The sequence below is a fragment of the Pezoporus flaviventris genome, unplaced genomic scaffold, assembly GCF_033815535.1.
Source record: "Pezoporus flaviventris isolate CSIRO_AGI_PZ_B2104156 unplaced genomic scaffold, CSIRO_AGI_Pfla_v1 ptg000856l, whole genome shotgun sequence".
NCBI classification, from domain to species: Eukaryota; Metazoa; Chordata; class Aves; order Psittaciformes; family Psittacidae; genus Pezoporus; species Pezoporus flaviventris.
The window spans coordinates 15,752-39,172 of record NW_026893401.1 but is presented as its reverse complement, the minus strand read 5'-3'; the positions used below and the strand labels follow the sequence as shown (position 1 = coordinate 39,172).

Genomic DNA, 23,421 nt, shown 5'->3' with positions numbered 1-23,421 from the left:
CAAAAGCCTACAGCACCCGGGATTCCCAGGCGGTCTCCCATCCAAGTACTAACCGAGCCCGACCCTGCTTAGCTTCCGAGATCAGACGAGATCGGGCGTTTTCAGGGTGGTGTGGCCGTAGGCAGCCTCTCCCCTGCCACCACCGCTCTCGGCGCCCCCGCACACGCTGCCCACCCGCACTCAGCCCCAGCCCCCAAAGCCAGGGGCACCATTGTGACGCCCAACCACGCCAGCGCCCCCACGCACACAGCCCCGCACGCCTCTGCCCGCGACGACCCGACACGCACTCCCCCGCGCAAATCCCCCCCCCCCGGCCCGCGCAAAAACAACGCCACGCTCCTTCTCTCATGTCCCCCAACAACAGGAACACGGTCTCCCAGGGACCTGCCCCTCCGCAGCACCCCACCGAGAACAAGATGTCCGGGACTGCCCGCAAGGACCCCTGTGGCCTCAACGTCCCGCAAGAAAAAAACGGCTGGAATTGCTCGCAGGGGCCTAAATAGCTTAAAAAGGCAAGCCAGCAAAAGGGGGAGAAGCTTGCAAACAGGGGACCCTAAGTGCTTCAAATGCCAGCAAGAAAAAGGGGTCTGCAATTCCTGATGGTGCCCCAAAGACGCAAAAGCCCGCACAGAAAAAGAGGCTGACATTGCCCGCAGGGTCCCCTATGGGCTGGCAAAAGCCTACAGCACCCGGGATTCCCAGGCGGTCTCCCATCCAAGTACTAACCGAGCCCGAGCCCGACCCTGCTTCGCTTCCGAGATCAGACGAGTTCGGGCGTTTTCAGGGTGGTGTGGCCGTAGGCAGCCTCTCCCCTGCCACCACCGCTCTCGGCGCCCCCGCACACGCTGCCCACCCGCACTCAGCCCCAGCCCCCAAAGCCAGGGGCACCATTGTGACGCCCAACCACGCCAGCGCCCCCACGCACACAGCCCCGCACGCCTCTGCCCGCGACGACCCGACACGCACCCCCCCGCGCAAATCCCCCCCCCCCCCCCGGCCCGCGCATAAACAACGCCACGCTCCTTCCCTCATGTCCCCCAACAACAGGAACAGGGGTCTCCCAGGGACCTGCCCCTCCGCAGCACCCCACCGAGAACAAGAAGTCCGGGACTGCCCGCAAGGACCCCTGTGGCCTCAACGTCCCGCAAGAAAAAAACGGCTGGAATTGCTCGCAGGGGCCTAAATAGCTTAAAAAGGCAAGCCAGCAAAAGGGGGAGAAGCTTGCAAACAGGGGACCCTAAGTGCTTCAAATGCCAGCAAGAAAAAGGGGTCTGCAATTCCTGATGGTGCCCCAAAGACGCAAAAGCCCGCACAGAAAAAGAGGCTGACATTGCCCGCAGGGTCCCCTATGGGCTGGCAAAAGCCTACAGCACCCGGGATTCCCAGGCGGTCTCCCATCCAAGTACTAACCGAGCCCGACCCTGCTTAGCTTCCGAGATCAGACGAGATCGGGCGTTTTCAGGGTGGTGTGGCCGTAGGCAGCCTCTCCCCTGCCACCACCGCTCTCGGCGCCCCCGCACACGCTGCCCACCCGCACTCAGCCCCAGCCCCCAAAGCCAGGGGCACCATTGTGACGCCCAACCACGCCAGCGCCCCCACGCACACAGCCCCGCACTCCTCTGCCCGCGACGACCCGACACGCACTCCCCCGCAAATCCCCCCCCCCCGGCCCGCGCAAAAACAACGCCACGCTCCTTCTCTCATGTCCCCCAACAACAGGAACAGGGTCTCCCATGGACCTGCCCCTCCGCAGCACCCCACCGAGAACAAGAAGTCCGGGACTGCCCGCAAGGACCCCTGTGGCCTCAACGTCCCGCAAGAAAAAAACGGCTGGAATTGCTCGCAGGGGCCTAAATAGCTTAAAAAGGCAAGCCAGCAAAAGGGGGAGAAGCTTGCAAACAGGGGACCCTAAGTGCTTCAAATGCCAGCAAGAAAAAGGGGTCTGCAATTCCTGATGGTGCCCCAAAGACGCAAAAGCCCGCACAGAAAAAGAGGCTGACATTGCCCGCAGGGTCCCCTATGGGCTGGCAAAAGCCTACAGCACCCGGGATTCCCAGGCGGTCTCCCATCCAAGTACTAACCGAGCCCGAGCCCGACCCTGCTTAGCTTCCGAGATCAGACGAGATCGGGCGTTTTCAGGGTGGTGTGGCCGTAGGCAGCCTCTCCCCTGCCACCACCGCTCTCGGCGCCCCTGCACACGCTGCCCACCCGCACTCAGCCCCAGCCCCCAAAGCCAGGGGCACCATTGTGACGCCCAACCACGCCAGCGCCCCCACGCACACAGCCCCGCACTCCTCTGCCCGCGACGACCCGACACGCACTCCCCCGCAAATCCCCCCCCCCCCGGCCCGCGCAAAAACAACGCCACGCTCCTTCTCTCATGTCCCCCAACAACAGGAACAGGGTCTCCCATGGACCTGCCCCTCCGCAGCACCCCACCGAGAACAAGAAGTCCGGGACTGCCCGCAAGGACCCCTGTGGCCTCAACGTCCCGCAAGAAAAAAACGGCTGGAATTGCTCGCAGGGGCCTAAATAGCTTAAAAAGGCAAGCCAGCAAAAGGGGGAGAAGCTTGCAAACAGGGGACCCTAAGTGCTTCAAATGCCAGCAAGAAAAAGGGGTCTGCAATTCCTGATGGTGCCCCAAAGACGCAAAAGCCCGCACAGAAAAAGAGGCTGACATTGCCCGCAGGGTCCCCTATGGGCTGGCAAAAGCCTACAGCACCCGGGATTCCCAGGCGGTCTCCCATCCAAGTACTAACCGAGCCCGACCCTGCTTAGCTTCCGAGATCAGACGAGATCGGGCGTTTTCAGGGTGGTGTGGCCGTAGGCAGCCTCTCCCCTGCCACCACCGCTCTCGGCGCCCCCGCACACGCTGCCCACCCGCACTCAGCCCCAGCCCCCAAAGCCAGGGGCACCATTGTGACGCCCAACCACGCCAGCGCCCCCACGCACACAGCCCCGCACGCCTCTGCCCGCGACGACCCGACACGCACCCCCCCGCGCAAATCCCCCCCCCCCCCCGGCCCGCGCATAAACAACGCCACGCTCCTTCCCTCATGTCCCCCAACAACAGGAACAGGGTCTCCCAGGGACCTGCCCCTCCGCAGCACCCCACCGAGAACAAGAAGTCCGGGACTGCCCGCAAGGACCCCTGTGGCCTCAACGTCCCGCAAGAAAAAAACGGCTGGAATTGCTCGCAGGGGCCTAAATAGCTTAAAAAGGCAAGCCAGCAAAAGGGGGAGAAGCTTGCAAACAGGGGACCCTAAGTGCTTCAAATGCCAGCAAGAAAAAGGGGTCTGCAATTCCTGATGGTGCCCCAAAGACGCAAAAGCCCGCACAGAAAAAGAGGCTGACATTGCCCGCAGGGTCCCCTATGGGCTGGCAAAAGCCTACAGCACCCGGGATTCCCAGGCGGTCTCCCATCCAAGTACTAACCGAGCCCGACCCTGCTTAGCTTCCGAGATCAGACGAGATCGGGCGTTTTCAGGGTGGTGTGGCCGTAGGCAGCCTCTCCCCTGCCACCACCGCTCTCGGCGCCCCCGCACACGCTGCCCACCCGCACTCAGCCCCAGCCCCCAAAGCCAGGGGCACCATTGTGACGCCCAACCACGCCAGCGCCCCCACGCACACAGCCCCGCACTCCTCTGCCCGCGACGACCCGACACGCACTCCCCCGCAAATCCCCCCCCCCCGGCCCGCGCAAAAACAACGCCACGCTCCTTCTCTCATGTCCCCCAACAACAGGAACAGGGTCTCCCATGGACCTGCCCCTCCGCAGCACCCCACCGAGAACAAGAAGTCCGGGACTGCCCGCAAGGACCCCTGTGGCCTCAACGTCCCGCAAGAAAAAAACGGCTGGAATTGCTCGCAGGGGCCTAAATAGCTTAAAAAGGCAAGCCAGCAAAAGGGGGAGAAGCTTGCAAACAGGGGACCCTAAGTGCTTCAAATGCCAGCAAGAAAAAGGGGTCTGCAATTCCTGATGGTGCCCCAAAGACGCAAAAGCCCGCACAGAAAAAGAGGCTGACATTGCCCGCAGGGTCCCCTATGGGCTGGCAAAAGCCTACAGCACCCGGGATTCCCAGGCGGTCTCCCATCCAAGTACTAACCGAGCCCGACCCTGCTTAGCTTCCGAGATCAGACGAGATCGGGCGTTTTCAGGGTGGTGTGGCCGTAGGCAGCCTCTCCCCTGCCACCACCGCTCTCGGCGCCCCCGCACACGCTGCCCACCCGCACTCAGCCCCAGCCCCCAAAGCCAGGGGCACCATTGTGACGCCCAACCACGCCAGCGCCCCCACGCACACAGCCCCGCACGCCTCTGCCCGCGACGACCCGACACGCACTCCCCCGCGCAAATCCCCCCCCCCCGGCCCGCGCAAAAACAACGCCACGCTCCTTCTCTCATGTCCCCCAACAACAGGAACACGGTCTCCCAGGGACCTGCCCCTCCGCAGCACCCCACCGAGAACAAGATGTCCGGGACTGCCCGCAAGGACCCCTGTGGCCTCAACGTCCCGCAAGAAAAAAACGGCTGGAATTGCTCGCAGGGGCCTAAATAGCTTAAAAAGGCAAGCCAGCAAAAGGGGGAGAAGCTTGCAAACAGGGGACCCTAAGTGCTTCAAATGCCAGCAAGAAAAAGGGGTCTGCAATTCCTGATGGTGCCCCAAAGACGCAAAAGCCCGCACAGAAAAAGAGGCTGACATTGCCCGCAGGGTCCCCTATGGGCTGGCAAAAGCCTACAGCACCCGGGATTCCCAGGCGGTCTCCCATCCAAGTACTAACCGAGCCCGAGCCCGACCCTGCTTCGCTTCCGAGATCAGACGAGTTCGGGCGTTTTCAGGGTGGTGTGGCCGTAGGCAGCCTCTCCCCTGCCACCACCGCTCTCGGCGCCCCCGCACACGCTGCCCACCCGCACTCAGCCCCAGCCCCCAAAGCCAGGGGCACCATTGTGACGCCCAACCACGCCAGCGCCCCCACGCACACAGCCCCGCACGCCTCTGCCCGCGACGACCCGACACGCGCCCCCCCGCAAATCCCCCCCCGCCCCCCTGCCCGCGCAAAATCAACACCACGCTCCTTCCCTCATGTCCCCCAACAACAGGAACAGGGTCTCCCATGGACCTGCCCCTCCGCAGCACCCCACCGAGAACAAGAAGTCCGGGACTGCCCGCAAGGACCCCTGTGGCCTCAACGTCCCGCAAGAAAAAAACGGCTGGAATTGCTCGCAGGGGCCTAAATAGCTTAAAAAGGCAAGCCAGCAAAAGGGGGAGAAGCTTGCAAACAGGGGACCCTAAGTGCTTCAAATGCCAGCAAGAAAAAGGGGTCTGCAATTCCTGATGGTGCCCCAAAGACGCAAAAGCCCGCACAGAAAAGAGGCTGACATTGCCCGCAGGGTCCCCTATGGGCTGGCAAAAGCCTACAGCACCCGGGATTCCCAGGCGGTCTCCCATGCAAGTACTAACAGAGCCCGAGCCCGACCCTGCTTAGCTTCCGAGATCAGACGAGATCGGGCGTTTTCAGGGTGGTGTGGCCGTAGGCAGCCTCTCCCCTGCCACCACCGCTCTCGGCGCCCCCGCACACGCTGCCCACCCGCACTCAGCCCCAGCCCCCAAAGCCAGGGGCACCATTGTGACGCCCAACCACGCCAGCGCCCCCACGCACACAGCCCCGCACACCTCTGCCCGCGACGACCCGACACGCACCCCCCCCCGCAAATCCCCCCCCCACCTCCGGCCCGCGCAAAAACAACGCCACGCTCCTTCCCTCATGTCCCCCAACAACAGGAACAGGGTCTCCCAGGGACCTGCCCCTCCGCAGCACCCCACCGAGAACAAGAAGTCCGGGACTGCCCGCAAGGACCCCTGTGGCCTCAACGACCCGCAAGAAAAAAACGGCTGGAATTGCTCGCAGGGGCCTAAATAGCTTAAAAAGGCAAGCCAGCAAAAGGGGGAGAAGCTTGCAAACAGGGGACCCTAAGTGCTTCAAATGCCAGCAAGAAAAAGGGGTCTGCAATTCCCTGATGGTGCCCCAAAGACGCAAAAGCCCGCACAGAAAAAAGAGGCTGACATTGCCCGCAGGGTCCCCTATGGGCTGGCAAAAGCCTACAGCACCCGGGATTCCCAGGCGGTCTCCCATCCAAGTACTAACCGAGCCCGACCCTGCTTAGCTTCCGAGATCAGACGAGATCGGGCGTTTTCAGGGTGGTGTGGCCGTAGGCAGCCTCTCCCCTGCCACCACCGCTCTCGGCGCCCCCGCACACGCTGCCCACCCGCACTCAGCCCCAGCCCCCAAAGCCAGGGGCACCATTGTGACGCCCAACCACGCCAGCGCCCCCACGCACACAGCCCCGCACGCCTCTGCCCGCGACGACCCGACACGCACCCCCCCGCAAATCCCCCCCCGCCCCCCGGTCCGCGCATAAACAACACCACGCTCCTTCCCTCATGTCCCCCAACAACAGGAACAGGGTCTCCCAGGGACCTGCCCCTCCGCAGCACCCCACCGAGAACAAGAAGTCCGGGACTGCCCGCAAGGACCCTGTGGCCTCAACGTCCCGCAAGAAAATAACGGCTGGAATTGCTCACAGGGGCCTAAATAGCTTAAAAAGGCAAGCCAGCAAAAGGGGAGAAGCTTGCAAACAGGGGACCCTAAGTGCTTCAAATGCCAGCAAGAAAAAGGGGTCTGCAATTCCTGATGGTGCCCCAAAGACGCAAAAGCCCGCACAGAAAAAGAGGCTGACATTGCCCGCAGGGTCCCCTATGGGCTGGCAAAAGCCTACAGCACCCGGGATCCCCAGGCGGTCTCCCATCCAAGTACTAACCGAGCCCGAGCCCGACCCTGCTTAGCTTCCGAGATCAGACGAGATCGGGCGTTTTCAGGGTGGTGTGGCCGTAGGCAGCCTCTCCCCCTGCCACCACCGCTCTCGGCGCCCCCGCACACGCTGCCCACCCGCACTCAGCCCCAGCCCCCAAAGCCAGGGGCACCATTGTGACGCCCAACCACGCCAGCGCCTCCACGCACACAGCCCCGCACGCCTCTGCCCGCGACGACCCGACACGCACCCCCCCGCGCAAATCCCCCCCCCCCGGCCCGCGCAAAAACAACCCCACGCTCCTTCCCTCATGTCCCCCAACAACAGGAACAGGGTCTCCCATGGACCTGCCCCTCCGCAGCACCCCACCGAGAACAAGAAGTCCGGGACTGCCCGCAAGGACCCCTGTGGCCTCAACGTCCCGCAAGAAAAAAACGGCTGGAATTGCTCGCAGGGGCCTAAATAGCTTAAAAAGGCAAGCCAGCAAAAGGGGGAGAAGCTTGCAAACAGGGGACCCTAAGTGCTTCAAATGCCAGCAAGAAAAAGGGGTCTGCAATTCCTGATGGTGCCCCAAAGACGCAAAAGCCCGCACAGAAAAAGAGGCTGACATTGCCCGCAGGGTCCCCCTATGGGCTGGCAAAAGCCTACAGCACCCGGGATTCCCAGGCGGTCTCCCATCCAAGTACTAACCGAGCCCGAGCCCGACCCTGCTTAGCTTCCGAGATCAGACGAGATCGGGCGTTTTCAGGGTGGTGTGGCCGTAGGCAGCCTCTCCCCTGCCACCACCGCTCTCGGCGCCCCCGCACACGCTGCCCACCCGCACTCAGCCCCAGCCCCCAAAGCCAGGGGCACCATTGTGACGCCCAACCACGCCAGCGCCCCCACGCACACAGCCCCGCACGCCTCTGCCCGCGACGACCCGACACGCACCCCCCCGCAAATCCCCCCCCGCCCCCCGGCCCGCGCATAAACAACACCACGCTCCTTCCCTCATGTCCCCCAACAACAGGAACAGGGTCTCCCAGGGACCTGCCCCTCCGCAGCACCCCACCGAGAACAAGAAGTCCGGGACTGCCCGCAAGGACCCCTGTGGCCTCAACGTCCCGCAAGAAAAAAACGGCTGGAATTGCTCGCAGGGGCCTAAATAGCTTAAAAAGGCAAGCCAGCAAAAGGGGGAGAAGCTTGCAAACAGGGGACCCTAAGTGCTTCAAAATGCCAGCAAGAAAAAGGGGTCTGCAATTCCTGATGGTGCCCCAAAGACGCAAAAGCCCGCACAGAAAAAGAGGCTGACATTGCCCGCAGGGGTCCCCTATGGGCTGGCAAAAGCCTACAGCACCCGGGATTCCCAGGCGGTCTCCCATCCAAGTACTAACCGAGCCCGACCCTGCTTAGCTTCCGAGATCAGACGAGATCGGGCGTTTTCAGGGTGGTGTGGCCGTAGGCAGCCTCTCCCCTGCCACCACCGCTCTCGGCGCCCCCGCACACGCTGCCCACCCGCACTCAGCCCCAGCCCCCAAAGCCAGGGGCACCATTGTGACGCCCAACCACACCAGCGCCCCCACGCACACAGCCCCGCACACCTCTGCCCGCGACGACCCGACACGCACCCCCCCCCCGCAAATCCCCCCCCCACCTCCGGCCCGCGCAAAAACAACGCCACGCTCCCTTCCCTCATGTCCCCCAACAACAGGAACAGGGTCTCCCAGGGACCTGCCCCTCCGCAGCACCCCACCGAGAACAAGAAGTCCGGGACTGCCCGCAAGGACCCCTGTGGCCTCAACGTCCCGCAAGAAAAAAACGGCTGGAATTGCTCGCAGGGGCCTAAATAGCTTAAAAAGGCAAGCCAGCAAAAGGGGGAGAAGCTTGCAAACAGGGGACCCTAAGTGCTTCAAATGCCAGCAAGAAAAAGGGGTCTGCAATTCCTGATGGTGCCCCAAAGACGCAAAAGCCCGCACAGAAAAAAGAGGCTGACATTGCCCGCAGGGTCCCCTATGGGCTGGCAAAAGCCTACAGCACCCGGGATTCCCAGGCGGTCTCACAAGTACTAACCGAGCCCGACCCTGCTTAGCTTCCGAGATCAGACGAGATCGGGCGTTTTCAGGGTGGTGTGGCCGTAGGCAGCCTCTCCCCTGCCACCACCGCTCTCGGCGCCCCCGCACACGCTGCCCACCCGCACTCAGCCCCAGCCCCCAAAGCCAGGGGCACCATTGTGACGCCCAACCACGCCAGCGCCTCCACGCACACAGCCCCGCACGCCTCTGCCCGCGACGACCCGACACGCACCCCCCCGCGCAAATCCCCCCCCCCCGGCCCGCGCAAAAACAACGCCACGCTCCTTCCCTCATGTCCCCCAACAACAGGAACAGGGTCTCCCATGGACCTGCCCCTCCGCAGCACCCCACCGAGAACAAGAAGTCCGGGACTGCCCGCAAGGACCCCTGTGGCCTCAACGTCCCGCAAGAAAAAAACGGCTGGAATTGCTCGCAGGGGCCTAAATAGCTTAAAAAGGCAAGCCAGCAAAAGGGGGAGAAGCTTGCAAACAGGGGACCCTAAGTGCTTCAAATGCCAGCAAGAAAAAGGGGTCTGCAATTCCTGATGGTGCCCCAAAGACGCAAAAGCCCGCACAGAAAAAGAGGCTGACATTGCCCGCAGGGTCCCCTATGGGCTGGCAAAAGCCTACAGCACCCGGGATTCCCAGGCGGTCTCCCATCCAAGTACTAACCGAGCCCGACCCTGCTTAGCTTCCGAGATCAGACGAGATCGGGCGTTTTCAGGGTGGTGTGGCCGTAGGCAGCCTCTCCCCTGCCACCACCGCTCTCGGCGCCCCCGCACACGCTGCCCACCCGCACTCAGCCCCAGCCCCCAAAGCCAGGGGCACCATTGTGACGCCCAACCACGCCAGCGCCCCCACGCACACAGCCCCGTACGCCTCTGCCCGCGACGACCCGACACGCACCACGCCGCGCAAATCCCCCCCCCCCGGCCCGCGCAAAAACAACGCCACACTCCTTCCCTCATGTCCCCCAACAACAGGAACAGGGTCTCCCATGGACCTGCCCCTCCGCAGCACCCCACCGAGAACAAGAAGTCCGGGACTGCCCGCAAGGACCCCTGTGGCCTCAACGTCCCGCAAGAAAAAAACGGCTGGAATTGCTCGCAGGGGCCTAAATAGCTTAAAAAGGCAAGCCAGCAAAAGGGGGAGAAGCTTGCAAACAGGGGACCCTAAGTGCTTCAAATGCCAGCAAGAAAAAGGGGTCTGCAATTCCTGATGGTGCCCCAAAGACGCAAAAGCCCGCACAGAAAAAGAGGCTGACATTGCCCGCAGGGTCCCCTATGGGCTGGCAAAAGCCTACAGCACCCGGGATTCCCAGGCGGTCTCCCATCCAAGTACTAACCGAGCCCGACCCTGCTTAGCTTCCGAGATCAGACGAGATCGGGCGTTTTCAGGGTGGTGTGGCCGTAGGCAGCCTCTCCCCTGCCACCACCGCTCTCGGCGCCCCCGCACACGCTGCCCACCCGCACTCAGCCCCAGCCCCCAAAGCCAGGGGCACCATTGTGACGCCCAACCACGCCAGCGCCCCCACGCACACAGCCCCGCACGCCTCTGCCCGCGACGACCCGACACGCACCACGCCGCGCAAATCCCCCCCCCCCCGGCCCGCGCAAAAACAACGCCACACTCCTTCCCTCATGTCCCCCAACAACAGGAACAGGGTCTCCCATGGACCTGCCCCTCCGCAGCACCCCACCGAGAACAAGAAGTCCGGGACTGCCCGCAAGGACCCCTGTGGCCTCAACGTCCCGCAAGAAAAAAACGGCTGGAATTGCTCGCAGGGGCCTAAATAGCTTAAAAAGGCAAGCCAGCAAAAGGGGAGAAGCTTGCAAACAGGGGACCCTAAGTGCTTCAAATGCCAGCAAGAAAAAGGGGTCTGCAATTCCTGATGGTGCCCCAAAGACGCAAAAGCCCGCACAGAAAAAGAGGCTGACATTGCCCGCAGGGTCCCCTATGGGCTGGCAAAAGCCTACAGCACCCGGGATTCCCAGGCGGTCTCCCATCCAAGTACTAACCGAGCCCGAGCCCGACCCTGCTTCCCTTCCGAGATCAGACGAGTTCGGGCGTTTTCAGGGTGGTGTGGCCGTAGGCAGCCTCTCCCCTGCCACCACCGCTCTCGGCGCCCCCGCACACGCTGCCCACCCGCACTCAGCCCCAGCCCCCAAAGCCAGGGGCACCATTGTGACGCCCAACCACGCCAGCGCCCCCACGCACACAGCCCCGCACGCCTCTGCCCGCGACGACCCAACACGCACCCCCCCCCGCAAATCCCCCCCCCCCGGCCCGCGCAAAAACAACGCCACGCTCCTTCCCTCATGTCCCCCAACAACAGGAACAGGGTCTCCCAGGGACCTGCCCCTCCGCAGCACCCCACCGAGAACAAGAAGTCCGGGACTGCCCGCAAGGACCCCTGTGGCCTCAACGTCCCGCAAGAAAAAAACGGCTGGAATTGCTCGCAGGGGCCTAAATAGCTTAAAAAGGCAAGCCAGCAAAAGGGGGAGAAGCTTGCAAACAGGGGACCCTAAGTGCTTCAAATGCCAGCAAGAAAAAGGGGTCTGCAATTCCTGATGGTGCCCCAAAGACGCAAAAGCCCGCACAGAAAAAGAGGCTGACATTGCCCGCAGGGTCCCCTATGGGCTGGCAAAAGCCTACAGCACCCGGGATTCCCAGGCGGTCTCCCATCCAAGTACTAACCGAGCCCGACCCTGCTTAGCTTCCGAGATCAGACGAGATCGGGCGTTTTCAGGGTGGTGTGGCCGTAGGCAGCCTCTCCCCTGCCACCACCGCTCTCGGCGCCCCCGCACACGCTGCCCACCCGCACTCAGCCCCAGCCCCCAAAGCCAGGGGCACCATTGTGACGCCCAACCACGCCAGCGCCCCCACGCACACAGCCCCGCACTCCTCTGCCCGCGACGACCCGACACGCACTCCCCCGCAAATCCCCCCCCCCCGGCCCGCGCAAAAACAACGCCACGCTCCTTCTCTCATGTCCCCCAACAACAGGAACAGGGTCTCCCAGGGACCTGCCCCTCCGCAGCACCCCACCGAGAACAAGAAGTCCGGGACTGCCCGCAAGGACCCCTGTGGCCTCAACGTCCCGCAAGAAAAAAACGGCTGGAATTGCTCGCAGGGGCCTAAATAGCTTAAAAAGGCAAGCCAGCAAAAGGGGGAGAAGCTTGCAAACAGGGGACCCTAAGTGCTTCAAATGCCAGCAAGAAAAAGGGGTCTGCAATTCCTGATGGTGCCCCAAAGACGCAAAAGCCCGCACAGAAAAAGAGGCTGACATTGCCCGCAGGGTCCCCTATGGGCTGGCAAAAGCCTACAGCACCCGGGATTCCCAGGCGGTCTCCCATCCAAGTACTAACCGAGCCCGACCCTGCTTAGCTTCCGAGATCAGACGAGATCGGGCGTTTTCAGGGTGGTGTGGCCGTAGGCAGCCTCTCCCCTGCCACCACCGCTCTCGGCGCCCCCGCACACGCTGCCCACCCGCACTCAGCCCCAGCCCCCAAAGCCAGGGGCACCATTGTGACGCCCAACCACGCCAGCGCCCCCACGCACACAGCCCTGCACGCCTCTGCCCGCGACGACCCGACACGCACTCCCCCGCGCAAATCCCCCCCCCCCGGCCCGCGCAAAAACAACGCCACGCTCCTTCTCTCATGTCCCCCAACAACAGGAACAGGGTCTCCCAGGGACCTGCCCCTCCGCAGCACCCCACCGAGAACAAGAAGTCCGGGACTGCCCGCAAGGACCCCTGTGGCCTCAACGTCCCGCAAGAAAAAAACGGCTGGAATTGCTCGCAGGGGCCTAAATAGCTTAAAAAGGCAAGCCAGCAAAAGGGGGAGAAGCTTGCAAACAGGGGACCCTAAGTGCTTCAAATGCCAGCAAGAAAAAGGGGTCTGCAATTCCTGATGGTGCCCCAAAGACGCAAAAGCCCGCACAGAAAAAGAGGCTGACATTGCCCGCAGGGTCCCCTATGGGCTGGCAAAAGCCTACAGCACCCGGGATCCCCAGGCGGTCTCCCATCCAAGTACTAACCGAGCCCGAGCCCGACCCTGCTTAGCTTCCGAGATCAGACGAGATCGGGCGTTTTCAGGGTGGTGTGGCCGTAGGCAGCCTCTCCCCTGCCACCACCGCTCTCGGCGCCCCCGCACACGCTGCCCACCCGCACTCAGCCCCAGCCCCCAAAGCCAGGGGCACCATTGTGACGCCCAACCACGCCAGCGCCCCCAAGCACACAGCCCCGCACGCCTCTGCCCGCGACGACCCGACACGCACCCCCCCGCGCAAATCCCCCCCCCCCCCGGCCCGCGCATAAACAACGCCACGCTCCTTCCCTCATGTCCCCCAACAACAGGAACAGGGTCTCCCATGGACCTGCCCCTCCGCAGCACCCCACCGAGAACAAGAAGTCCGGGACTGCCCGCAAGGACCCCTGTGGCCTCAACGTCCCGCAAGAAAAAAACGGCTGGAATTGCTCGCAGGGGCCTAAATAGCTTAAAAAGGCAAGCCAGCAAAAGGGGGAGAAGCTTGCAAACAGGGGACCCTAAGTGCTTCAAATGCCAGCAAGAAAAAGGGGTCTGCAATTCCTGATGGTGCCCCAAAGACGCAAAAGCCCGCACAGAAAAAGAGGCTGACATTGCCCGCAGGGTCCCCTATGGGCTGGCAAAAGCCTACAGCACCCGGGATTCCCAGGCGGTCTCCCATCCAAGTACTAACCGAGCCCGACCCTGCTTAGCTTCCGAGATCAGACGAGATCGGGCGTTTTCAGGGTGGTGTGGCCGTAGGCAGCCTCTCCCCTGCCACCACCGCTCTCGGCGCCCCCGCACACGCTGCCCACCCGCACTCAGCCCCAGCCCCCAAAGCCAGGGGCACCACTGTGACGCCCAACCACGCCAGCGCCCCCACGCACACAGCCCCGCACGCCTCTGCCCGCGACGACCCGACACGCGCCCCCCCGCAAATCCCCCCCCCCCGGCCCGCGCAAAATCAACGCCACGCTCCTTCCCTCATGTCCCCCAACAACAGGAACAGGGTTTCCCATGGACCTGCCCCTCCGCAGCACCCCACCGAGAACAAGAAGTCCGGGACTGCCCGCAAGGACCCCTGTGGCCTCAACGTCCCGCAAGAAAATAACGGCTGGAATTGCTCACAGGGGCCTAAATAGCTTAAAAAGGCAAGCCAGCAAAAGGGGGAGAAGCTTGCAAACAGGGGACCCTAAGTGCTTCAAATGCCAGCAAGAAAAAGGGGTCTGCAATTCCTGATGGTGCCCCAAAGACGCAAAAGCCCGCACAGAAAAAGAGGCTGACATTGCCCGCAGGGTCCCCTATGGGCTGGCAAAAGCCTACAGCACCCGGGATCCCCAGGCGGTCTCCCATCCAAGTACTAACCGAGCCCGAGCCCGACCCTGCTTAGCTTCCGAGATCAGACGAGATCGGGCGTTTTCAGGGTGGTGTGGCCGTAGGCAGCCTCTCCCCTGCCACCACCGCTCTCGGCGCCCCCGCACACGCTGCCCACCCGCACTCAGCCCCAGCCCCCAAAGCCAGGGGCACCATTGTGACGCCCAACCACGCCAGCGCCCCCACGCACACAGCCCCGCACGCCTCTGCCCGCGACGACCCGACACGCACCCCCCCGCGCAAATCCCCCCCCCCCGGCCCGCGCAAAAACAACCCCACGCTCCTTCCCTCATGTCCCCCAACAACAGGAACAGGGTCTCCCATGGACCTGCCCCTCCGCAGCACCCCACCGAGAACAAGAAGTCCGGGACTGCCCGCAAGGACCCCTGTGGCCTCAACGTCCCGCAAGAAAAAAACGGCTGGAATTGCTCGCAGGGGCCTAAATAGCTTAAAAAGGCAAGCCAGCAAAAGGGGGAGAAGCTTGCAAACAGGGGACCCTAAGTGCTTCAAATGCCAACAAGAAAAAGGGGTCTGCAATTCCTGATGGTGCCCCAAAGACGCAAAAGCCCGCACAGAAAAAGAGGCTGACATTGCCCGCAGGGTCCCCTATGGGCTGGCAAAAGCCTACAGCACCCGGGATTCCCAGGCGGTCTCCCATCCAAGTACTAACCGAGCCCGAGCCCGACCCTGCTTAGCTTCCGAGATCAGACGAGATCGGGCGTTTTCAGGGTGGTGTGGCCGTAGGCAGCCTCTCCCCTGCCACCACCGCTCTCGGCGCCCCCGCACACGCTGCCCACCCGCACTCAGCCCCAGCCCCCAAAGCCAGGGGCACCATTGTGACGCCCAACCACGCCAGCGCCCCCACGCACACAGCCCCGCACGCCTCTGCCCGCGACGACCCGACACGCACCACGCCGCGCAAATCCCCCCCCCCCGGCCCGCGCAAAAACAACGCCACACGCCTTCCCTCATGTCCCCCAACAACAGGAACAGGGTCTCCCATGGACCTGCCCCTCCGCAGCACCCCACCGAGAACAAGAAGTCCGGGACTGCCCGCAAGGACCCCTGTGGCCTCAACGTCCCGCAAGAAAAAAACGGCTGGAATTGCTCGCAGGGGCCTAAATAGCTTAAAAAGGCAAGCCAGCAAAAGGGGGAGAAGCTTGCAAACAGGGGACCCTAAGTGCTTCAAATGCCAGCAAGAAAAAGGGGTCTGCAATTCCTGATGGTGCCCCAAAGACGCAAAAGCCCGCACAGAAAAAGAGGCTGACATTGCCCGCAGGGTCCCCTATGGGCCTGCAAAAGCCTACAGCACCCGGGATTCCCAGGCGGTCTCCCATCCAAGTACTAACCGAGCCCGACCCTGCTTAGCTTCCGAGATCAGACGAGATCGGGCGTTTTCAGGGTGGTGTGGCCGTAGGCACCCTCTCCCCTGCCACCACCGCTCTCGGCGCCCCCGCACACTCTGCCCACCCGCACTCAGCCCCAGCCCCCAAAGCCAGGGGCACCATTGTGACGCCCAACCACGCCAGCGCCCCCACGCACACAGCCCCGCACGCCTCTGCCCGCGACGACCCGACACGCGCCCCCCCGCAAATCCCCCCCCGCCCCCCGGCTCGCGCATAAACAACACCACGCTCCTTCCCTCATGTCCCCCAAAAACAGGAACAGGGTCTCCCATGGACCTGCCCCTCCGCAGCACCCCACCGAGAACAAGAAGTCCGGGACTGCCCGCAAGGACCCCTGTGGCCTCAACGTCCCGCAAGAAAAAAACGGCTGGAATTGCTCGCAGGGGCCTAAATAGCTTAAAAAGGCAAGCCAGCAAAAAGGGGAGAAGCTTGCAAACAGGGGACCCTAAGTGCTTCAAATGCCAGCAAGAAAAAGGGGTCTGCAATTCCTGATGGTGCCCCAAAGACGCAAAAGCCCGCACAGAAAAAGAGGCTGACATTGCCCGCAGGGTCCCCTATGGGCTGGCAAAAGCCTACAGCACCCGGGATTCCCAGGCGGTCTCCCATCCAAGTACTAACCGAGCCCGACCCTGCTTAGCTTCCGAGATCAGACGAGATCGGGCGTTTTCAGGGTGGTGTGGCCGTAGGCAGCCTCTCCCCTGCCACCACCGCTCTCGGCGCCCCCGCACACGCTGCCCACCCGCACTCAGCCCCAGCCCCCAAAGCCAGGGGCACCATTGTGACGCCCAACCACGCCAGCGCCTCCACGCACACAGCCCCGCACGCCTCTGCCCGCGACGACCCGACACGCACCCCCCCGCGCAAATCCCCCCCCCCCGGCCCGCGCAAAAACAACGCCACGCTCCTTCCCTCATGTCCCCCAACAACAGGAACAGGGTCTCCCATGGACCTGCCCCTCCGCAGCACCCCACCGAGAACAAGAAGTCCGGGACTGCCCGCAAGGACCCCTGTGGCCTCAACGTCCCGCAAGAAAAAAACGGCTGGAATTGCTCGCAGGGGCCTAAATAGCTTAAAAAGGCAAGCCAGCAAAAGGGGGAGAAGCTTGCAAACAGGGGACCCTAAGTGCTTCAAATGCCAGCAAGAAAAAGGGGTCTGCAATTCCTGATGGTGCCCCAAAGACGCAAAAGCCCGCACAGAAAAAGAGGCTGACATTGCCCGCAGGGTCCCCTATGGGCTGGCAAAAGCCTACAGCACCCGGGATTCCCAGGCGGTCTCCCATCCAAGTACTAACCGAGCCCGACCCTGCTTAGCTTCCGAGATCAGACGAGATCGGGCGTTTTCAGGGTGGTGTGGCCGTAGGCAGCCTCTCCCCTGCCACCACCGCTCTCGGCGCCCCCGCACACGCTGCCCACCCGCACTCAGCCCCAGCCCCCAAAGCCAGGGGCACCATTGTGACGCCCAACCACGCCAGCGCCCCCACGCACACAGCCCCGCACGCCTCTGCCCGCGACGACCCGACACGCACCACGCCGCGCAAATCCCCCCCCCCCGGCCCGCGCAAAAACAACGCCACACTCCTTCCCTCATGTCCCCCAACAACAGGAACAGGGTCTCCCATGGACCTGCCCCTCCGCAGCACCCCACCGAGAACAAGAAGTCCGGGACTGCCCGCAAGGACCCCTGTGGCCTCAACGTCCCGCAAGAAAAAAACGGCTGGAATTGCTCGCAGGGGCCTAAATAGCTTAAAAAGGCAAGCCAGCAAAAGGGGGAGAAGCTTGCAAACAGGGGACCCTAAGTGCTTCAAATGCCAGCAAGAAAAAGGGGTCTGCAATTCCTGATGGTGCCCCAAAGACGCAAAAGCCCGCACAGAAAAAGAGGCTGACATTGCCCGCAGGGTCCCCTATGGGCCTGCAAAAGCCTACAGCACCCGGGATTCCCAGGCGGTCTCCCATCCAAGTACTAACCGAGCCCGACCCTGCTTAGCTTCCGAGATCAGACGAGATCGGGCGTTTTCAGGGTGGTGTGGCCGTAGGCAGCCTCTCCCCTGCCACCACCGCTCTCGGCGCCCCCGCACACGCTGCCCACCCGCACTCAGCCCCAGCCCCCAAAGCCAGGGGCACCATTGTGACGCCCAACCACGCCAGCGCCCCCACGCACACAGCCCCGCACGCCTCTGCCCGCGACGACCCGACACGCACCCCCCCGCAAATCCCCCCCCCCCTTCGGCCCGCGCAAAAACAACGCCACGCTCCTTCCCTCATGTCCCCCAACAACAGGAACAGGGTCTCCCAGGGACCTGCCCCTCCGCAGGACCCCACCGAGAACAAGAAGTCCGGGACTGCCCGCAAGGACCCCTGTGGCCTCAACGTCCCGCAAGAAAAAAACGGCTGGAATTGCTCGCAGGGGCCTAAATAGCTTAAAAAGGCAAGCCAGCAAAAGGGGGAGAAGCTTGCAAACAGGGGACCCTAAGTGCTTCAAATGCCAGCAAGAAAAAGGGGTCTGCAATTCCTGATGGTGCCCCAAAGACGCAAAAGCCCGCACAGAAAAAGAGGCTGACATTGCCCGCAGGGTCCCCTATGGGCCTGCAAAAGCCTACAGCACCCGGGATTCCCAGGCGGTCTCCCATCCAAGTACTAACCGAGCCCGACCCTGCTTAGCTTCCGAGATCAGACGAGATCGGGCGTTTTCAGGGTGGTGTGGCCGTAGGCAGCCTCTCCCCTGCCACCACCGCTCTCGGCGCCCCCGCACACGCTGCCCACCCGCACTCAGCCCCAGCCCCCAAAGCCAGGGGCACCATTGTGACGCCCAACCACGCCAGCGCCCCCACGCACACAGCCCCGCACGCCTCTGCCCGCGACGACCCGACACGCACCCCCCCGCAAATCCCCCCCCCCCCTTCGGCCCGCGCAAAAACAACGCCACGCTCCTTCCCTCATGTCCCCCAACAACAGGAACAGGGTCTCCCAGGGACCTGCCCCTCCGCAGGACCCCACCGAGAACAAGAAGTCCGGGACTGCCCGCAAGGACCCCTGTGGCCTCAACGTCCCGCAAGAAAAAAACGGCTGGAATTGCTCGCAGGGGCCTAAATAGCTTAAAAAGGCAAGCCAGCAAAAGGGGGAGAAGCTTGCAAACAGGGGACCCTAAGTGCTTCAAATGCCAGCAAGAAAAAGGGGTCTGCAATTCCTGATGGTGCCCCAAAGACGCAAAAGCCCGCACAGAAAAAGAGGCTGACATTGCCCGCAGGGTCCCCTATGGGCTGGCAAAAGCCTACAGCACCCGGGATTCCCAGGCGGTCTCCCATCCAAGTACTAACCGAGCCCGACCCTGCTTAGCTTCCGAGATCAGACGAGATCGGGCGTTTTCAGGGTGGTGTGGCCGTAGGCAGCCTCTCCCCTGCCACCACCGCTCTCGGCGCCCCCGCACACGCTGCCCACCCGCACTCAGCCCCAGCCCCCAAAGCCAGGGGCACCATTGTGACGCCCAACCACGCCAGCGCCCCCACGCACACAGCCCCGCACACCTCTGCCCGCGACGACCCGACACGCACCCCCCCCCGCAAATCCCCCCCCCACCTCCGGCCCGCGCAAAAACAACGCCACGCTCCTTCCCTCATGTCCCCCAACAACAGGAACAGGGTCTCCCAGGGACCTGCCCCTCCGCAGCACCCCACCGAGAACAAGAAGTCCGGGACTGCCCGCAAGGACCCCTGTGGCCTCAACGTCCCGCAAGAAAAAAACGGCTGGAATTGCTCGCAGGGGCCTAAATAGCTTAAAAAGGCAAGCCAGCAAAAGGGGGAGAAGCTTGCAAACAGGGGACCCTAAGTGCTTCAAATGCCAGCAAGAAAAAGGGGTCTGCAATTCCTGATGGTGCCCCAAAGACGCAAAAGCCCGCACAGAAAAAGAGGCTGACATTGCCCGCAGGGTCCCCTATGGGCTGGCAAAAGCCTACAGCACCCGGGATTCCCAGGCGGTCTCCCATCCAAGTACTAACCGAGCCCGACCCTGCTTAGCTTCCGAGATCAGACGAGATCGGGCGTTTTCAGGGTGGTGTGGCCGTAGGCAGCCTCTCCCCTGCCACCACCGCTCTCGGCGCCCCCGCACACGCTGCCCACCCGCACTCAGCCCCAGCCCCCAAAGCCAGGGGCACCATTGTGACGCCCAACCACGCCAGCGCCCCCACGCACACAGCCCCGCACGCCTCTGCCCGCGACGACCCGACACGCGCCCCCCCGCAAATCCCCCCCCCCCGGCCCGCGCAAAATCAACACCACGCTCCTTCCCTCATGTCCCCCAACAACAGGAACAGGGTCTCCCATGGACCTGCCCCTCCGCAGCACCCCACCGAGAACAAGAAGTCCGGGACTGCCCGCAAGGACCCCTGTGGCCTCAACGTCCCGCAAGAAAATAACGGCTGGAATTGCTCGCAGGGGCCTAAATAGCTTAAAAAGGCAAGCCAGCAAAAGGGGGAGAAGCTTGCAAACAGGGGACCCTAAGTGCTTCAAATGCCAGCAAGAAAAAGGGGTCTGCAATTCCTGATGGTGCCCCAAAGACGCAAAAGCCCGCACAGAAAAAGAGGCTGACATTGCCCGCAGGGTCCCCTATGGGCTGGCAAAAGCCTACAGCACCCGGGATTCCCAGGCGGTCTCCCATCCAAGTACTAACCGAGCCCGAGCCCGACCCTGCTTCGCTTCCGAGATCAGACGAGTTCGGGCGTTTTCAGGGTGGTGTGGCCGTAGGCAGCCTCTCCCCTGCCACCACCGCTCTCGGCGCCCCCGCACACGCTGCCCACCCGCACTCAGCCCCAGCCCCCAAAGCCAGGGGCACCATTGTGACGCCCAACCACGCCAGCGCCCCCACGCACACAGCCCGCACGCCTCTGCCCGCGACGACCCGACACGCACCCCCCCCCGCAAATCCCCCCCCCCCGGCCCGCGCAAAAACAACGCCACGCTCCTTCCCTCATGTCCCCCAACAACAGGAACAGGGTCTCCCAGGGACCTGCCCCTCCGCAGCACCCCACCGAGAACAAGAAGTCCGGGACTGCCCGCAAGGACCCCTGTGGCCTCAACGTCCCGCAAGAAAAAAACGGCTGGAATTGCTCGCAGGGGCCTAAATAGCTTAAAAAGGCAAGCCAGCAAAAGGGGGAGAAGCTTGCAAACAGGGGACCCTAAGTGCTTCAAATGCCAGCAAGAAAAAGGGGTCTGCAATTCCTGATGGTGCCCCAAAGACGCAAAAGCCCGCACAGAAAAAGAGGCTGACATTGCCCGCAGGGTCCCCTATGGGCCTGCAAAAGCCTACAGCACCCGGGATTCCCAGGCGGTCTCCCATCCAAGTACTAACCGAGCCCGACCCTGCTTAGCTTCCGAGATCAGACGAGATCGGGCGTTTTCAGGGTGGTGTGGCCGTAGGCAGCCTCTCCCCTGCCACCACCGCTCTCGGCGCCCCCGCACACGCTGCCCACCCGCACTCAGCCCCAGCCCCCAAAGCCAGGGGCACCACTGTGACGCCCAACCACGCCAGCGCCCCCCACGCACACAGCCCCGCACGCCTCTGCCCGCGACGACCCGACACGCGCCCCCCCGCAAATCCCCCCCCCGGCCCGCGCAAAATCAACGCCACGCTCCTTCCCTCATGTCCCCCAACAACAGGAACAGGGTTTCCCATGGACCTGCCCCTCCGCAGCACCCCACCGAGAACAAGAAGTCCGGGACTGCCCGCAAGGACCCCTGTGGCCTCAACGTCCCGCAAGAAAATAACGGCTGGAATTGCTCACAGGGGCCTAAATAGCTTAAAAAGGCAAGCCAGCAAAAGGGGGAGAAGCTTGCAAACAGGGGACCCTAAGTGCTTCAAATGCCAGCAAGAAAAAGGGGTCTGCAATTCCTGATGGTGCCCCAAAGACGCAAAAGCCCGCACAGAAAAAGAGGCTGACATTGCCCGCAGGGTCCCCTATGGGCTGGCAAAAGCCTACAGCACCCGGGATCCCCAGGCGGTCTCCCATCCAAGTACTAACCGAGCCCGAGCCCGACCCTGCTTAGCTTCCGAGATCAGACGAGATCGGGCGTTTTCAGGGTGGTGTGGCCGTAGGCAGCCTCTCCCCTGCCACCACCGCTCTCGGCGCCCCCGCACACGCTGCCCACCGCACTCAGCCCCAGCCCCCAAAGCCAGGGGCACCATTGTGACGCCCAACCACGCCAGCGCCCCCACGCACACAGCCCCGCACGCCTCTGCCCGCGACGACCCGACACGCACCCCCCCGCGCAAATCCCCCCCCCCCCCCGGCCCGCGCATAAACAACGCCACGCTCCTTCCCTCATGTCCCCCAACAACAGGAACAGGGTCTCCCATGGACCTGCCCCTCCGCAGCACCCCACCGAGAACAAGAAGTCCGGGACTGCCCGCAAGGACCCCTGTGGCCTCAACGTCCCGCAAGAAAAAAACGGCTGGAATTGCTCGCAGGGGCCTAAATAGCTTAAAAAGGCAAGCCAGCAAAAGGGGGAGAAGCTTGCAAACAGGGGACCCTAAGTGCTTCAAATGCCAGCAAGAAAAAGGGGTCTGCAATTCCTGATGGTGCCCCAAAGACGCAAAAGCCCGCACAGAAAAAGAGGCTGACATTGCCCGCAGGGTCCCTATGGGCTGGCAAAAGCCTACAGCACCCGGGATTCCCAGGCGGTCCTCCCATCCAAGTACTAACCGAGCCCGAGCCCGACCCTGCTTAGCTTCCGAAGATCAGACGAGATCGGGCGTTTTCAGGGTGGTGTGGCCGTAGGCAGCCTCTCCCCTGCCACCACCGCTCTCGGCGCCCCCGCACACGCTGCCCACCCGCACTCAGCGCCAGCCCCCAAAGCCAGGGGCACCATTGTGACGCCCAACCACGCCAGCGCCTCCACGCACACAGCCCCGCACGCCTCTGCCCGCGACGACCCGACACGCACCCCCCCGCGCAAATCCCCCCCCCCCGGCCCGCGCAAAAACAACGCCACGCTCCTTCCCTCATGTCCCCCAACAACAGGAACAGGGTCTCCCATGGACCTGCCCCTCCGCAGCACCCCACCGAGAACAAGAAGTCCGGGACTGCCCGCAAGGACCCCTGTGGCCTCAACGTCCCGCAAGAAAAAAACGGCTGGAATTGCTCGCAGGGGCCTAAATAGCTTAAAAAGGCAAGCCAGCAAAAGGGGGAGAAGCTTGCAAACAGGGGACCCTAAGTGCTTCAAATGCCAGCAAGAAAAAGGGGTCTGCAATTCCTGATGGTGCCCCAAAGACGCAAAAGCCCGCACAGAAAAAGAGGCTGACATTGCCCGCAGGGTCCCCTATGGGCTGGCAAAAGCCTACAGCACCCGGGATTCCCAGGCGGTCTCCCATCCAAGTACTAACCGAGCCCGACCCTGCTTAGCTTCCGAGATCAGACGAGATCGGGCGTTTTCAGGGTGGTGTGGCCGTAGGCAGCCTCTCCCCTGCCACCACCGCTCTCGGCGCCCCCGCACACGCTGCCCACCCGCACTCAGCCCCAGCCCCCAAAGCCAGGGGCACCATTGTGACGCCCAACCACGCCAGCGCCCCCACGCACACAGCCCCGCACGCCTCTGCCCGCGACGACCCGACACGCACCACGCCGCGCAAATCCCCCCCCCCCGGCCCGCGCAAAAACAACGCCACACTCCTTCCCTCATGTCCCCCAACAACAGGAACAGGGTCTCCCATGGACCTGCCCCTCCGCAGCACCCCACCGAGAACAAGAAGTCCGGGACTGCCCGCAAGG

General features: G+C 63.2%; 21 non-coding genes and 14 pseudogenes across 21 annotated transcripts; all 35 read right to left on the bottom strand.

The window, feature by feature from the left end:
• Nucleotides 1-4: 4 nt before the first annotated feature.
• Nucleotides 5-123, bottom strand: LOC133264559 (5S ribosomal RNA). The gene has a single exon (XR_009741707.1). It is a non-coding gene; the product is annotated as a 5S ribosomal RNA (ribosomal RNA).
• Nucleotides 124-677: 554 nt separating this feature from the next.
• LOC133264519 (5S ribosomal RNA) lies at nucleotides 678-802 on the bottom strand (annotated as a pseudogene).
• A 559-nt stretch (nucleotides 803-1,361) lies between these two features.
• On the bottom strand, nucleotides 1,362-1,480 carry LOC133264557 (5S ribosomal RNA). Its single transcript, XR_009741705.1, has one exon. It is a non-coding gene; the product is annotated as a 5S ribosomal RNA (ribosomal RNA).
• A 552-nt stretch (nucleotides 1,481-2,032) lies between these two features.
• Nucleotides 2,033-2,157, bottom strand: LOC133264475 (5S ribosomal RNA; annotated as a pseudogene).
• Nucleotides 2,158-2,710: 553 nt separating this feature from the next.
• LOC133264556 (5S ribosomal RNA) lies at nucleotides 2,711-2,829 on the bottom strand. The gene has a single exon (XR_009741704.1). It is a non-coding gene; the product is annotated as a 5S ribosomal RNA (ribosomal RNA).
• Nucleotides 2,830-3,386: 557 nt separating this feature from the next.
• Nucleotides 3,387-3,505, bottom strand: LOC133264555 (5S ribosomal RNA). The gene has a single exon (XR_009741703.1). It is a non-coding gene; the product is annotated as a 5S ribosomal RNA (ribosomal RNA).
• Nucleotides 3,506-4,057: 552 nt separating this feature from the next.
• Nucleotides 4,058-4,176, bottom strand: LOC133264553 (5S ribosomal RNA). The gene has a single exon (XR_009741702.1). It is a non-coding gene; the product is annotated as a 5S ribosomal RNA (ribosomal RNA).
• Nucleotides 4,177-4,730: 554 nt separating this feature from the next.
• Nucleotides 4,731-4,855, bottom strand: LOC133264518 (5S ribosomal RNA; annotated as a pseudogene).
• Nucleotides 4,856-5,410: 555 nt separating this feature from the next.
• LOC133264513 (5S ribosomal RNA) lies at nucleotides 5,411-5,535 on the bottom strand (annotated as a pseudogene).
• A 560-nt stretch (nucleotides 5,536-6,095) lies between these two features.
• LOC133264552 (5S ribosomal RNA) lies at nucleotides 6,096-6,214 on the bottom strand. Its single transcript, XR_009741701.1, has one exon. It is a non-coding gene; the product is annotated as a 5S ribosomal RNA (ribosomal RNA).
• Nucleotides 6,215-6,768: 554 nt separating this feature from the next.
• On the bottom strand, nucleotides 6,769-6,893 carry LOC133264511 (5S ribosomal RNA; annotated as a pseudogene).
• Nucleotides 6,894-7,449: 556 nt separating this feature from the next.
• Nucleotides 7,450-7,574, bottom strand: LOC133264474 (5S ribosomal RNA; annotated as a pseudogene).
• A 558-nt stretch (nucleotides 7,575-8,132) lies between these two features.
• Nucleotides 8,133-8,251, bottom strand: LOC133264551 (5S ribosomal RNA). The gene has a single exon (XR_009741700.1). It is a non-coding gene; the product is annotated as a 5S ribosomal RNA (ribosomal RNA).
• A 561-nt stretch (nucleotides 8,252-8,812) lies between these two features.
• LOC133264515 (5S ribosomal RNA) lies at nucleotides 8,813-8,927 on the bottom strand (annotated as a pseudogene).
• A 554-nt stretch (nucleotides 8,928-9,481) lies between these two features.
• On the bottom strand, nucleotides 9,482-9,600 carry LOC133264550 (5S ribosomal RNA). The gene has a single exon (XR_009741699.1). It is a non-coding gene; the product is annotated as a 5S ribosomal RNA (ribosomal RNA).
• A 554-nt stretch (nucleotides 9,601-10,154) lies between these two features.
• LOC133264549 (5S ribosomal RNA) lies at nucleotides 10,155-10,273 on the bottom strand. Its single transcript, XR_009741698.1, has one exon. It is a non-coding gene; the product is annotated as a 5S ribosomal RNA (ribosomal RNA).
• Nucleotides 10,274-10,827: 554 nt separating this feature from the next.
• Nucleotides 10,828-10,952, bottom strand: LOC133264523 (5S ribosomal RNA; annotated as a pseudogene).
• Nucleotides 10,953-11,506: 554 nt separating this feature from the next.
• Nucleotides 11,507-11,625, bottom strand: LOC133264548 (5S ribosomal RNA). Its single transcript, XR_009741697.1, has one exon. It is a non-coding gene; the product is annotated as a 5S ribosomal RNA (ribosomal RNA).
• Nucleotides 11,626-12,177: 552 nt separating this feature from the next.
• LOC133264547 (5S ribosomal RNA) lies at nucleotides 12,178-12,296 on the bottom strand. The gene has a single exon (XR_009741696.1). It is a non-coding gene; the product is annotated as a 5S ribosomal RNA (ribosomal RNA).
• Nucleotides 12,297-12,850: 554 nt separating this feature from the next.
• On the bottom strand, nucleotides 12,851-12,975 carry LOC133264510 (5S ribosomal RNA; annotated as a pseudogene).
• A 556-nt stretch (nucleotides 12,976-13,531) lies between these two features.
• Nucleotides 13,532-13,650, bottom strand: LOC133264545 (5S ribosomal RNA). Its single transcript, XR_009741694.1, has one exon. It is a non-coding gene; the product is annotated as a 5S ribosomal RNA (ribosomal RNA).
• Nucleotides 13,651-14,202: 552 nt separating this feature from the next.
• LOC133264509 (5S ribosomal RNA) lies at nucleotides 14,203-14,327 on the bottom strand (annotated as a pseudogene).
• A 554-nt stretch (nucleotides 14,328-14,881) lies between these two features.
• Nucleotides 14,882-15,006, bottom strand: LOC133264473 (5S ribosomal RNA; annotated as a pseudogene).
• A 554-nt stretch (nucleotides 15,007-15,560) lies between these two features.
• Nucleotides 15,561-15,679, bottom strand: LOC133264544 (5S ribosomal RNA). Its single transcript, XR_009741693.1, has one exon. It is a non-coding gene; the product is annotated as a 5S ribosomal RNA (ribosomal RNA).
• A 556-nt stretch (nucleotides 15,680-16,235) lies between these two features.
• On the bottom strand, nucleotides 16,236-16,354 carry LOC133264543 (5S ribosomal RNA). Its single transcript, XR_009741692.1, has one exon. It is a non-coding gene; the product is annotated as a 5S ribosomal RNA (ribosomal RNA).
• A 554-nt stretch (nucleotides 16,355-16,908) lies between these two features.
• Nucleotides 16,909-17,027, bottom strand: LOC133264542 (5S ribosomal RNA). Its single transcript, XR_009741691.1, has one exon. It is a non-coding gene; the product is annotated as a 5S ribosomal RNA (ribosomal RNA).
• Nucleotides 17,028-17,581: 554 nt separating this feature from the next.
• On the bottom strand, nucleotides 17,582-17,700 carry LOC133264541 (5S ribosomal RNA). The gene has a single exon (XR_009741690.1). It is a non-coding gene; the product is annotated as a 5S ribosomal RNA (ribosomal RNA).
• A 555-nt stretch (nucleotides 17,701-18,255) lies between these two features.
• Nucleotides 18,256-18,374, bottom strand: LOC133264540 (5S ribosomal RNA). The gene has a single exon (XR_009741689.1). It is a non-coding gene; the product is annotated as a 5S ribosomal RNA (ribosomal RNA).
• Nucleotides 18,375-18,930: 556 nt separating this feature from the next.
• LOC133264539 (5S ribosomal RNA) lies at nucleotides 18,931-19,049 on the bottom strand. The gene has a single exon (XR_009741688.1). It is a non-coding gene; the product is annotated as a 5S ribosomal RNA (ribosomal RNA).
• A 558-nt stretch (nucleotides 19,050-19,607) lies between these two features.
• Nucleotides 19,608-19,726, bottom strand: LOC133264538 (5S ribosomal RNA). Its single transcript, XR_009741687.1, has one exon. It is a non-coding gene; the product is annotated as a 5S ribosomal RNA (ribosomal RNA).
• Nucleotides 19,727-20,278: 552 nt separating this feature from the next.
• On the bottom strand, nucleotides 20,279-20,403 carry LOC133264517 (5S ribosomal RNA; annotated as a pseudogene).
• Nucleotides 20,404-20,956: 553 nt separating this feature from the next.
• Nucleotides 20,957-21,075, bottom strand: LOC133264537 (5S ribosomal RNA). The gene has a single exon (XR_009741686.1). It is a non-coding gene; the product is annotated as a 5S ribosomal RNA (ribosomal RNA).
• A 551-nt stretch (nucleotides 21,076-21,626) lies between these two features.
• Nucleotides 21,627-21,751, bottom strand: LOC133264507 (5S ribosomal RNA; annotated as a pseudogene).
• Nucleotides 21,752-22,306: 555 nt separating this feature from the next.
• Nucleotides 22,307-22,433, bottom strand: LOC133264531 (5S ribosomal RNA; annotated as a pseudogene).
• Nucleotides 22,434-22,987: 554 nt separating this feature from the next.
• Nucleotides 22,988-23,106, bottom strand: LOC133264536 (5S ribosomal RNA). The gene has a single exon (XR_009741685.1). It is a non-coding gene; the product is annotated as a 5S ribosomal RNA (ribosomal RNA).
• Between the last annotated feature and the right edge of the window lie 315 nt (nucleotides 23,107-23,421).